Genomic DNA, 11,222 nt, shown 5'->3' with positions numbered 1-11,222 from the left:
GAATGCTAAGTATGTGTTTGTGTATGTGTGACGGAGCATGCGTGCCTTAATCGAGCTCTCTCTTTTGGCTTGGCTGTCGTGTGAGTCATGTTTTGACCAATAAAAGATGGGTTTTAATTAAAATCTGGGATTGGCCAACTGTACATCTGTTAACTTTTACTATGTAATTCTGAAGCGCTAATTTAGATACTTTCTAAGGGACTGTGATTTTCTTTTTGGTGCAAGTCTGGAACATTTTCATCTTCCTAATTAGCTCAGAGTATGTATTTATTTTAAAATTATATGGAGATAATCACTCATTTCAGGAGGTTCATTCACAGGAAGGTGAAACTGAGCTTTCTTATAGCACGTGAAGGGGAGGAAGAGACTCACCTCTGCTATCTGAAGATGAGGATTCTGTCCTGGGGAGGACAAGTGAGAAGGCAGAGTCCAGGGTGGCTAGGTCACGCTGAGCCCTCTGCAGGCTGGGCAAGGAGGGTTGAAAGGACAGCTGAGGTCACATCTGCCCAATCTGATTGGCCCTCTGGTGCTTCCACCAGGTGTCTTAGGCCGATTTCTCCAGAGAGATGAGACTGAGGCCAAGGCTTATGTGTAAGAACTTCATTGGTAATCCCAAAGAGCAGCAGAGATGCAAAGCAGGGAGAAGGGGATACTTCAAATTGGCCACTGCTGTGGTCAACTTGGTACCCTATCCCATAGGAGCATCTGAGGAGCCTAATAAAATATGTCTTAGTACCACCGTTATGGGCTGAATTGTGTTCGCCCAAATTTACATGCTGAAAGCCAATACTTCAGGACGTGGCTGTATTTGGAGATGGTCTTTAAAAAGTGGTTAAGTTAAAATGAGACTGTTAGGTGAGCTCTAATCCAATCTGACTGATGTCTTTTTAAGAGGAGGAAACTTAGGGGGAGGGAGTGGGATGGCCTGGGAATCTGGGGTTAAGAGACACAAACTACTGCGTTTGGAATGGATAAGCAATACGATCCTGCTGTATAGCACTGGAAACTATATCTAGTCACTTGTGATGGAACATGATGGAGGATAATATGAGAAAAAGAATGTGCATGTGTGTGTGTGTGAGAGAGAGAGACTGGGTCACTTTGCTGTACAGTAGAAAATTGACAGAACTGAAAAACACTCTCAACCAACTATAATAGAAAAAATAAAAATCATTAAAAAAAAAAAAAAAGGAGTTCCTATCATGGTGCAGTGGAAATCAATCTGACTAGGAACCATGAGGTTGCAGGTTCAATCCCTAGCCACGTTCAGTAAGTTAAGGATCTGGCCTTGCTGTGGATGTGGTGTAGGCCAGCAGCTGTACCTCCAATTCAACCCCTAGCCTTGGAACCTCCATATGCTGTAGGTGCGGCCCTAAAAAAGAAAAAAAAAAGAGAGAGAGAGAGAGAGAGGAAATTTGGAAACACAGAGTCACCAGGGAGATATAAGCACAGAAGAAAGAGCATGTGAAGACACAGGGAGAAGGTGGCTGTCTCCACCAAGGAGAGGTTTCAGGAGAAACCAATCCTGCCCACACTTTAATCATCTCGAACTTCTGGCCTCCAAAATGGTGAAATAATACATTTCCCTTTTTTGGAGGGAAGGGGCATGCCCACGGCATGTGGAAGTTCCTGGGCCAGGGATGGAATCCACACGTCAGCAGCAACTTGAGCCACTGCAGTAAAAACGCCAGATCCTTAACCTGTTGCACCACAAGGGAACTCCCAATACATTTCTGTTGGTCAAGCCACTCAGCCTGCGGTGCTGTGCTATGCCACCCTAGCAAACAAACAGATCCTCTGACAGGGAAGAAGAAAGGGTCAAAGTTTTGCCCAGGAGGGTTCACCGCCAGTACATTTGGCTTGCATACACTCAGATGTCAAGCAGTTTCCCATGGAGTCGCATGCATTGATATCAACAGGGATGTCTTAGGGCAGGAAGTGACGGGGCATAGGTGGGTTTAAGGTGAGACCCTGGTAGGTAGCGGACGGGAGAAATGGATTAGAACCTGTGCAGGACTGGGCTGCAGGGGGTGAAAGGCCAGTAAGGGAGGAGGCTGGAATGAGGGAAAGGTAAGGCTGAGAGTAGCTGAAACAGAGCTGAAGTGTGTCTGATACACAGGGTGATAATAATATTGATATTAATAATGACAACGAGTGATAATTCTTGAGAACATTCTATGTCCCAGACACTGGGATATGTACTTCACATAAACTATCTCATTTACCCTCAGCATCGCTCTAGGATTTAAGTAACATTTTTATCCCTGTTTTACAGATGAAGAAACTGAGGCACAGAGAAAGGTTCAGGAATGTGTCCAAGGTCTTAACAGCCCATCACCGAACTCAAGTTCTATTGAACCTGGCTCCAAAGCGTGCATCCTCACTCATGTAATTTTGCTCTCTTTTGACGCTGCGATTGAAACAGTGTTTTAGAAAGATAAATTTGAGCAGATATCTTAACCTTTTAATTTTATAGACAAGTTACTTAAGAACACATAAGACATTCTATGTAGAAGATTACCATTAGGTCTAGCAGAGTGGTTAAGCATTCAGACTACAGAGCCAATATGCCTAGGTGCAAATCCTAGTCTGTTCATTGGCTGAATGTGAGAGTTACACAACCTCTCTGTGTCTCACTGCAAACCTCCGGGGTTATTCTGCGATTGAGTTATTTAATATACATAAAGTACTCTTTGTGCCAGATGTTTTATTATGACGTTTATAATTACAATGTTTAAAAATATTGACCAGATATGGTTTGTTTCGTATCTCCTTATTCATACAAAATCACTGAACATTACATGTACACCTCTAAATTTCCGTAGCATTTCTGTTGCAATTAAGCTAAGGGATAATTTTTAAAAAGCAGTCAAATGTCAGCTGTTAAACATCACATGGCCAACATCATAAATGAAGTCACCATTTGGCAAATAATTTCTTGGCAGGAATGGTTCTCACCAACAGGGAAAATGAAAGCAATTAAAGTCCCCACTGTGATTTGTTAAGCATTTCAGACACAAGGTTAGCAATTTTTCCAACTGCAAAATTCTTTCCCTCCCGTCTTAGAACTCAGAAGGCTGAGTTGTGTGGAGGAGGTGGACTCTTTGGTAAATTCCTTTTCTCCCCCTGTAGTTGTCATAAGGCTGTTCACAACGGGGAGAAGAAAGCATATTATTCAGACAGGGGCATGGTTCTGGCTTAGAGGCCATAGTTTATTATCTACTTGCACTAATTTAATGTGGGGACCCTCGCTGAATGGCTGCAATAGTCGTTCTTATCTCATTTCCTCCCTTTCAAGGGTAGACAGAGCAAGTTTCCTCATCTATGAAATAAGCGAGTTGGACCAGATATCCTCCAAGGTCATTTTTGGCTCTGACATTCTGTGGCTTCAGATTCTCTTCTTCTTGGGTAATATTCTTTGTTTTCCAGTGCACTGAATGGGCCCAAACATTTCTACATGCTTATTCCAGTTTTGGTTGCTAGGAGAGCAAAAGGCAACATCTTATATTTCAGTAAAGCTTTACAATTTATAATGTAAATTCACATATGCATCCTTTATAAAATCTTCACCAAAACCAGCAAGGAATTTAGATGAGTAAAATGAGACCCAAGGAAGTGAAATGATTTGATCAAGGTCACACAGCTAGTAGGTAACAGGACCTTAAAACAAGTCCTTCTGTCAGTGGAATGGTATTTGCAGTCTGCCACAGTGCCCTACAACCCAAGAGGATGAAGACATTATAAAGACTCTTTTAGTTCCATCAGGGAATGGTCCAAAGGTGATGCCATTGGTTCTGAGTAGGTCATGTGTACAATCCTGAACCAATCATTATGGCCAGGAGAGGATAAAGCTTCTTCTTCTTCTTTTTTTTTTTTGTTTTTTTGTCTTTTTGACATTTCTTGGGCCGCTCCCACAGCATATGGAGTTTCCCAGGCTAGGGGTCTAATCGGAGCTGTAGCTGCCAGCCTATGCCAGAGCCACAGCAATGCGGGATCCGAGCCACGTCTGCAACCTACACCACAGCTCATGGCAACACCAGATCGTTAACCCACTGAGCAAGGGCATGGATCGAACCTGCAAGCTCATGGTTCCTAGTTGGATTCGTTAGCCACTGCGCCATGACGGGAACTCCAGGATAAAGCTTCTGATTTGGCCAAGCCTAGTCACAGCATCTTCCTGAAACTTAGATGGAATCAATCCCTTGAATCATACAACTCAAAATGGGTGATGGAAAACCAGGGGCACTTATCAGATAAAGTGAGGATAGGTGATGCACAGAAAAATAAGAAAAATTCCCATTATACACAGAGAAAGAATTTCTCCCAGAATATACTTCAAAAATAAGTTGTTTTCAAATGTTTTATTTTCTATTTTGTCTTAATTGGATTTAATGTTTGCAAAAGCAGTTCTCCCCTAGAACTTAAATCAAATTCTACCTCTAGGGTGGTTAAGGAAACACAGCAGAAAAGTTTAGTGATTTCAAGTACTGGGATTTCTGGAAATTCGTTTCTGTTGAGTATGTTCGGGTCTCAGCTCAAATGACACAAGTTCATTCTTCTTTGGGACGTGAAATAAGGATTTGGAGTCCAATCAAATTAAACCAACAAACATTTCTTAGATATTTTACGCATAAGATGCCCAAAGTAAAGAGGTGTTTGGACAACCACGCTTCTTGCTTTGTCCATCTGACTTCGCCATCTAGTTTTTGTTTCTTGCTCCATGACCCCCAGATTTTATACCTGTGAGACATTATGCTTTTGGGGTATCATTTGAATCCCCCTTGGCTTAAAAAAAGTTGCTCAAAGGGTTTTTTAAAATTGTTTTTTGATTATACTATGTTGACCAAAACTTCTCCTCAGTTGTCATGGCAACTTTCATGTTGCAAAAGCTAGATGTTAGCTTAGAGGTTTGACAAGCAGATGACTTCCAGACAGAGGGGCTGATTTAGGACTTTGGGGCTGAGACACAGGGATTTTACTGTGCCTTTTAACATAATTTTTAAATCATTTCAATTCAAATACATTAACCTCTGAAGTGTCCACAGAGTGTTTGGTTCCATCCCAAGTACCTACAAGGCACTATTTAACTTATGCATTTATATTCTCCAAGTTTCAACAAGTAACTGGCAAGTTGCCTGTCATTTTGCAGTTGCTGTTAGCAAGTTGAATACTACTGTACTTTTGCCTCCCATCCCATCCTCAAGGTATGCTGGCTTCCAAGGACACAAACTGATCCCATTGCTAATCCTCTGCCCCCAAGCCTGGCCCCTGTGTGTGATGGAATATGATTGGCAAATCACAGTTTGCTCAGTGAAAGTAAAATGTTTCTGTTTAATTTAGGAACTTTTTTTTTTTTTTTTTTTTTTTGCTTTTTAGGGCTGCACCCCTGGCGCATGGAAATTTCCAGGCTAGGGGTTGAATTGGAGTCACAGCTGCCGGCCTATGCCACAGCCATACGGAATCTGATCTGTGTCTGCGACCTACACTACAGCTCATGGCAACACAGGATCCCAGACCCACTGAGAGAGGCCAGGGATCAAACCTGCATCCTCATGGATACTAGTCAGATTCGTTTCTGCTGTGCCACAACAGGCACTCCTTACGAACTTTTTTTCAAAGACTCTTTGCTCCATATTCTCACTCAAATTTGCCTTTTAGTTATTCTACTTCTTCAATAAGAGTTTGTGTATTTATTTTATTGTTGTCAGTGTTTGCATTGTTATTGGAGGAGTTATCTGTGGTTCCAGTTCTTGAAACTAAAGCTTATTTCTTTAAATTGTCATGTAAAAGAAGAATGGGTTTTTTAAAGCATTTTATTGAGGGTATGTATAATTATTTAAAATTCACGATTTTTAAGTATATAATTCAATGAGTTTTAGCAAATTACAGACTGGTATAACTGCAACCACAACCCAATTTTAGAGCATTTCTAACCACCAACCCCCACCCCCCCAAACATCCCAGTGATTTCTGCTTTCCACTCCCAACCCAGGCAACCAATAAGGAAGAATGTTTCATCCTTTTCTACTTGGCTTTACTACTAACTCTTGGAAGCTCCTTTGAGATTTTTTGAATGGCTATTGTTCTAGGAAAAAAAAATGAAACAAAAGCCTTTGTTACTTTTTTTTTCTGACTACAAAATAAGACATGTTCCTTGTGAAAAAAAAATTCAGAATTTAAGTAAAAGTTTTGAAAAATATGTGTGTTGTAACAGAAATAACCACTGTTAGTCATTTCATATGAAAAAATCCCAGATTATTTTTAAAATTATCAATAAGTAGAGAATTATAGAAAAACTGGAAAATATTTTAAAGTACAAAGAAGGGGAAAAATTACTCAATCTCACCATCCAGAGAGAAGCTTCTGTGTATCAGTTTTTCTTTTCAGTGTAACAAATGGCCTCAAAAAGCTCACTGGTGCATAGCTACTAGCAATTACTTCTTGATCACAATTCTATGGGTCAGCTCCCACGGCTGCTTCAGGCAACAAGACAACTTTAGCTCTGTTCTACAGTTGTCCTTTTGTGGCTCAGGCTCAATGGATACCTGCAGCAAGTCTGTGTAGATGATGAGTGGAAACATGGGATGGCTCTAAGACTTGAGCTCAGACCTGGCATGCTGCTGCTTCTGTCCATGCTCCACTAGTAGCCAAAACAAGGAAGGGGAAGTCCAAGTTCAGTGGGTGGGGAAGTATATCCTCCCGTGGTGATGCTAGGGAAGAGAGTCAATATTTGCTGGACAGTATTTCAGCACACTGATAATATTTTGAGGTTTATATTTTCTTTTTTCCTCTCCTATATAATAGGTTTTTATAGAAAAGTTTATTTCTTTCATAAAAGTGGTTTCTTTCCAAGATGCCCATGAAAAGGTGTTCAATATCATTCATCATTAGGGCAATGCAAATCAAAACCACAATGAGATACTGCTACACACCCATCAGGATGACTATTACTAAAAACAACAACAACAACAAAGACAAGGACAAAATGTTAGCAAGGATGTGGAGAAACTGGAACACTTGTGCACTGCCAGTAGGAAAGAAAAATGGCATAGCAGCTATGGAAAACACTATGATGGTTCCTCAAAAAATTAAAATTAGAGCTGCCATATGATCCAGCAATTCTACTTCTGGGTGTATACCCAAAAGAATTTAAAGCAGAGACTCAAACAGGTATCTGCAAACCAATGTTCTTAGCATATTTCACAATGGCCACAAGGTTGAAACAACACGATTGTCTATCAGTGGATGAATGCATTTAAAAAATGTGATATGGCCATCATTCGGAATATTATTCAGCTATAAAAGGAAGGAAATTCTGACACATGCTATGGTATGGATGAATCTGGAAGATACTATGTGAAATGAAATAAACCCCTCACAAAAGGACAAATACTTTCTAATTCATGGAGTCAAATTCATGGAGACGGAAAGTATTATGGTGGTTTCCAGGAGATGGAGGGATGGAGGAATGAGAAGTTGTTGCTTAATGGGAATAGAATTTGTTTTTCAAGATGAAGAAAGTTCTGGAGATGGATGATAGTGATGGTTGCAATGACACTGTGACTGTACTTAATGCCACAGCCACAGAACTGTTCTTTGATGTTTGTTTGCTTGGGTTTTGTATGCTTTCTTCTTTTGTAGTCATTACGTATTTTAGATACTAATCTCTTGCTAATTATATGTGTTTGCAAATATCATTTGGGGCTTCACTTTTTACTTTGGGATCTTTGACAAATAGATGTGATCAAAGATACCATCTTTTCTTATATTAGGTTTTATTTTAAAAGTTCTTCCTTAAGATTTTAAAAGATCTTCCCCCCATGTTGGCTATTAACAGTCTTATTTTGCCTTTTATAGTTTAATCCTTAATTTCTGAATTATGAAATAGAATCCAATCCAACTTTTTTCACTGAGATAAATTTACATTGGTAAAATTGACATTTTGTAGTTCTATGAGTTTTGACAAATGTAGTTGTGGAACCACCACTGTCAAAATATAGAATAGTTCCTTCACCCCTACAAGTTCACCTATGTTCTTTTGTAATCAATTTCTTCCTCTACAATCAGTCCCTGGACACCACTGATCTATTTTTTGTCTCTCTAGTTTTGCCTTTTAAGAGCCTATGAATGGAATCATAGAGTCTAGAGTATCTTGAGTCTGGCTTATTCTGCTTTCTCAAATGATTTGAGATCCATAAATGGTGTATGAATCATTCATTCATTCCTTTTTAATCGGTGAATAGTATTCCACAGAGTGACTATACTAGAGTTTGATTATCCCTTCATACACTGAAGGATATTTAGGTTGTTTCCAGTTTTGGGTGATTCCTACCAGCAATAGAGGAAGATTTCTGGTGTTGGGCATCCTCAACAGCACTATATATTGTCTTTTTTGGGGAGGGGGTGCTGTGTGCCCAGGGCATACAGAAGTTCCTGGACTAGGGATTGGACCTGAGCCACTGCAGTGACAAGAAGATCCTTCACCCTCTGCACCACCAGGGGAAATCCTTTGATACTGTCTCTCTCTCTCTCTTTTTTTTTTTTTTGGGCCACCCCATGGCATTATGGAGTTCCCTGGCTAGGGATCAGATCTCAGCCTCATTTGCAACCTACGCCACAACTGTGGCAATGCGTAATCCTTAACCCACTCTGCTGGGCAGGGATTGAACCTGTGTCCTGGTGCAGCAGAGACATCATTAACCCATCTGAGCCCTAGTGGGAACTCTGATACTTTTTTTTTTTTAAAGTTTTATTGAAGTATAGTTGATTTACAAGGTTGTGATAATTTCTCCTGTACAACACAGTGATTCAGTCATGCATATACACATTCTCTTTCAGATTCCTTCCCCGCATAGATTATCACAGAATACTGGGCAGAGTTCTCTGTGCTATACAGCATGACCACGTCTCCCAGTCATTCCATACACTTCAGTGTGCATATGTCATTTCCAAACCCTCAGTCTATCCCTCCCACCCTCACCTGTTCCTTTGGGTAACCGTAAGTTTTTCCACAGTCTGGGAGTCTGTTTCTCTTTTGCAGATAAGTTCATTTGTATCTTCTCGTTTTGATTCCACATATAGGTGATATCATATGATGTTTGTCTTTCACTGTCTAACTTCACTCAGTATGATAGTTTCTAGGTCTATCCATATTGCTACAAGTGGCATTATTTCATTCTTTTTTATGGCTGAGGAATATTCCATTGTATATATGTACCACAGCTTCTTTATTCCTCTGTTGATGGACATTTAGGTTGCTTCCATGCCTTGGCCAGTGAAAATAGTGCTGCAGTGAATACTGGGGTGCACGTATTTTTTTGAATTACAGTTTTTCTCCAGATAGATGCCCAGGAGTGGGATTGCTGGATTGTATGGTAGTTCTGTTTTTAGTTTTTTGAGGAATCTCCATACTGTTTTACATAGTGGTTTCAGCTAGTTGATTCAAACTTTTTAAGTGATGACTAAAGAGAAGATGGGTATTTCCCTCCACTTACTATGGACTTTATTTTTTTTTAAACCAGGATAACATGCTAAAGTCCAAATCAAATAATCTACGCATTAGCCAACTTCTCTTGTAGCATGCGAACTATCAGAAGGAGTATTTCCAAGTGTGCAGAACATTTTTATTCTAAATATAAAAACCCTTGATATAATTAAGTTGAAAATATGTCTCAGAAATATCTAAGGCTTGCTTTACTTTTTAAATTTCAATGGAAATATTCTTTTCATTACTTCCTTTCCCTTAAAATTCCTATTTTCTCAGTAAATTCACTTTAAACCCTCAAGAAAGATTTTGTAATAAGGTTCATTTTGATGTAGGCTCAGAAAGAAGCTTCTCTTTAGCAAGATCTACCTGCTGGTTTGATGATGGCAAGGCTAGCTGACAGAGCAGTGGACTGCACATGGGCCTTAACTCTTCCCATCAACCCTCATCTTTTGAAGACGGTTATTAACATACGTGTGTGTTTGTGGGCGCATGTACATGGGCGTGTCTGCGTGTGTGTGCCTGAAGAGGCCTAATGGAAATGAGAAGTTCTTTCACTTTAAGCGCATGGGGAGCCAGCCCTTTGAGTAGTGACTGTGGTTGAAGAGGCTGCTAACAAAAAGGCCTCTTGCTGCTTATACTGCCTCTTGGTCTCACCATTGGCCTGAAGCCTTTGTCCACAAATAGCAACTCCATTCAGTGCTGCTAAAACTGTAGCTATGGTCCGCCTTTCCTGGGAAGTTTCTTCAAAGTATAGTGTGACTTACACTTTGAAATGATAACCCTTGCAGGTGGCAAGCAGCATTCAACACACTCTTCGCAGAATCCCGCAAGTAAACATTCCCATGGAAAAGTGGTATTTTCTACCCTTTACATATTGGATCTAATAAGGGGTTAGTGTCAAAGTCACACACAGAACAGAGGGAAGGATGTTATTGAATGCTCGGCATGGTATCCTCAGAAATTGTCTGCTGAAAGCAGCAGATTCTTTCTCAGAGCTGATGAAAGCCAAAACGGGCCAGAATGCTGATATGAAGGGGAAACCTATACACTCACATTTTGGCTTTGGGACCGATTCTCTTTAAACTACATCTTCTTTTGAGAGTCATGGGGAACAAGGATCAGATATGGGTCATTCACATCTCTTACTTCTACCAGTGTGGGCCTGCCACAACTATTGGTGACCAGGAATTCATGAAAAGAAAAGACTCTCTTTGAATTTCCATGATACTGTAACCCAATGAGAGAATGGCTAGGATCTTAATGTCCTTGAAAAACTAAAGAGAAGCTGAATCTTTATGTTCAGCTCTGTAATTTAGTTAACTTATCAAAATAAATATTGTATATTAAAAAACTAGATGGGGAGTTCCCATCGTGGCGCAGTGGTTAACGAATCCGACTAGGAACCATGAGGTTGCGGGTTCGGTCCCTGCCCTTGCTCAGTGGGTTAACGATCCGGCGTTGCCGTGAGCTGTGGTGTAGGTTGCAGACGCGGCTCGGATCCCGCGTTGCTGTGGCTCTGGCTTAGACCAGTGGCTACAGCTCCGATTTGACCCCTAGCCTGGGAACCTCCATATGCCGTGGGAGCGGCCCAAAGAAATAGCAAAAAAAAAAAAGACCAAAAAAAAAAAAACTAGATGGAATTAAGTAAAGCTTCTCCTTTTAAAATTTATCTGGTTTGTCTGTCCCTGAGAGCATCTAGGTGAATTCTTTACATCTCTGATTTCCTGATTTCCAT

Source organism: Phacochoerus africanus, chromosome 16, assembly GCF_016906955.1.
Source record: "Phacochoerus africanus isolate WHEZ1 chromosome 16, ROS_Pafr_v1, whole genome shotgun sequence".
NCBI lineage: Eukaryota > Metazoa > Chordata > Mammalia > Artiodactyla > Suidae > Phacochoerus > Phacochoerus africanus.
This window is presented reverse-complemented; position numbering follows the sequence as displayed.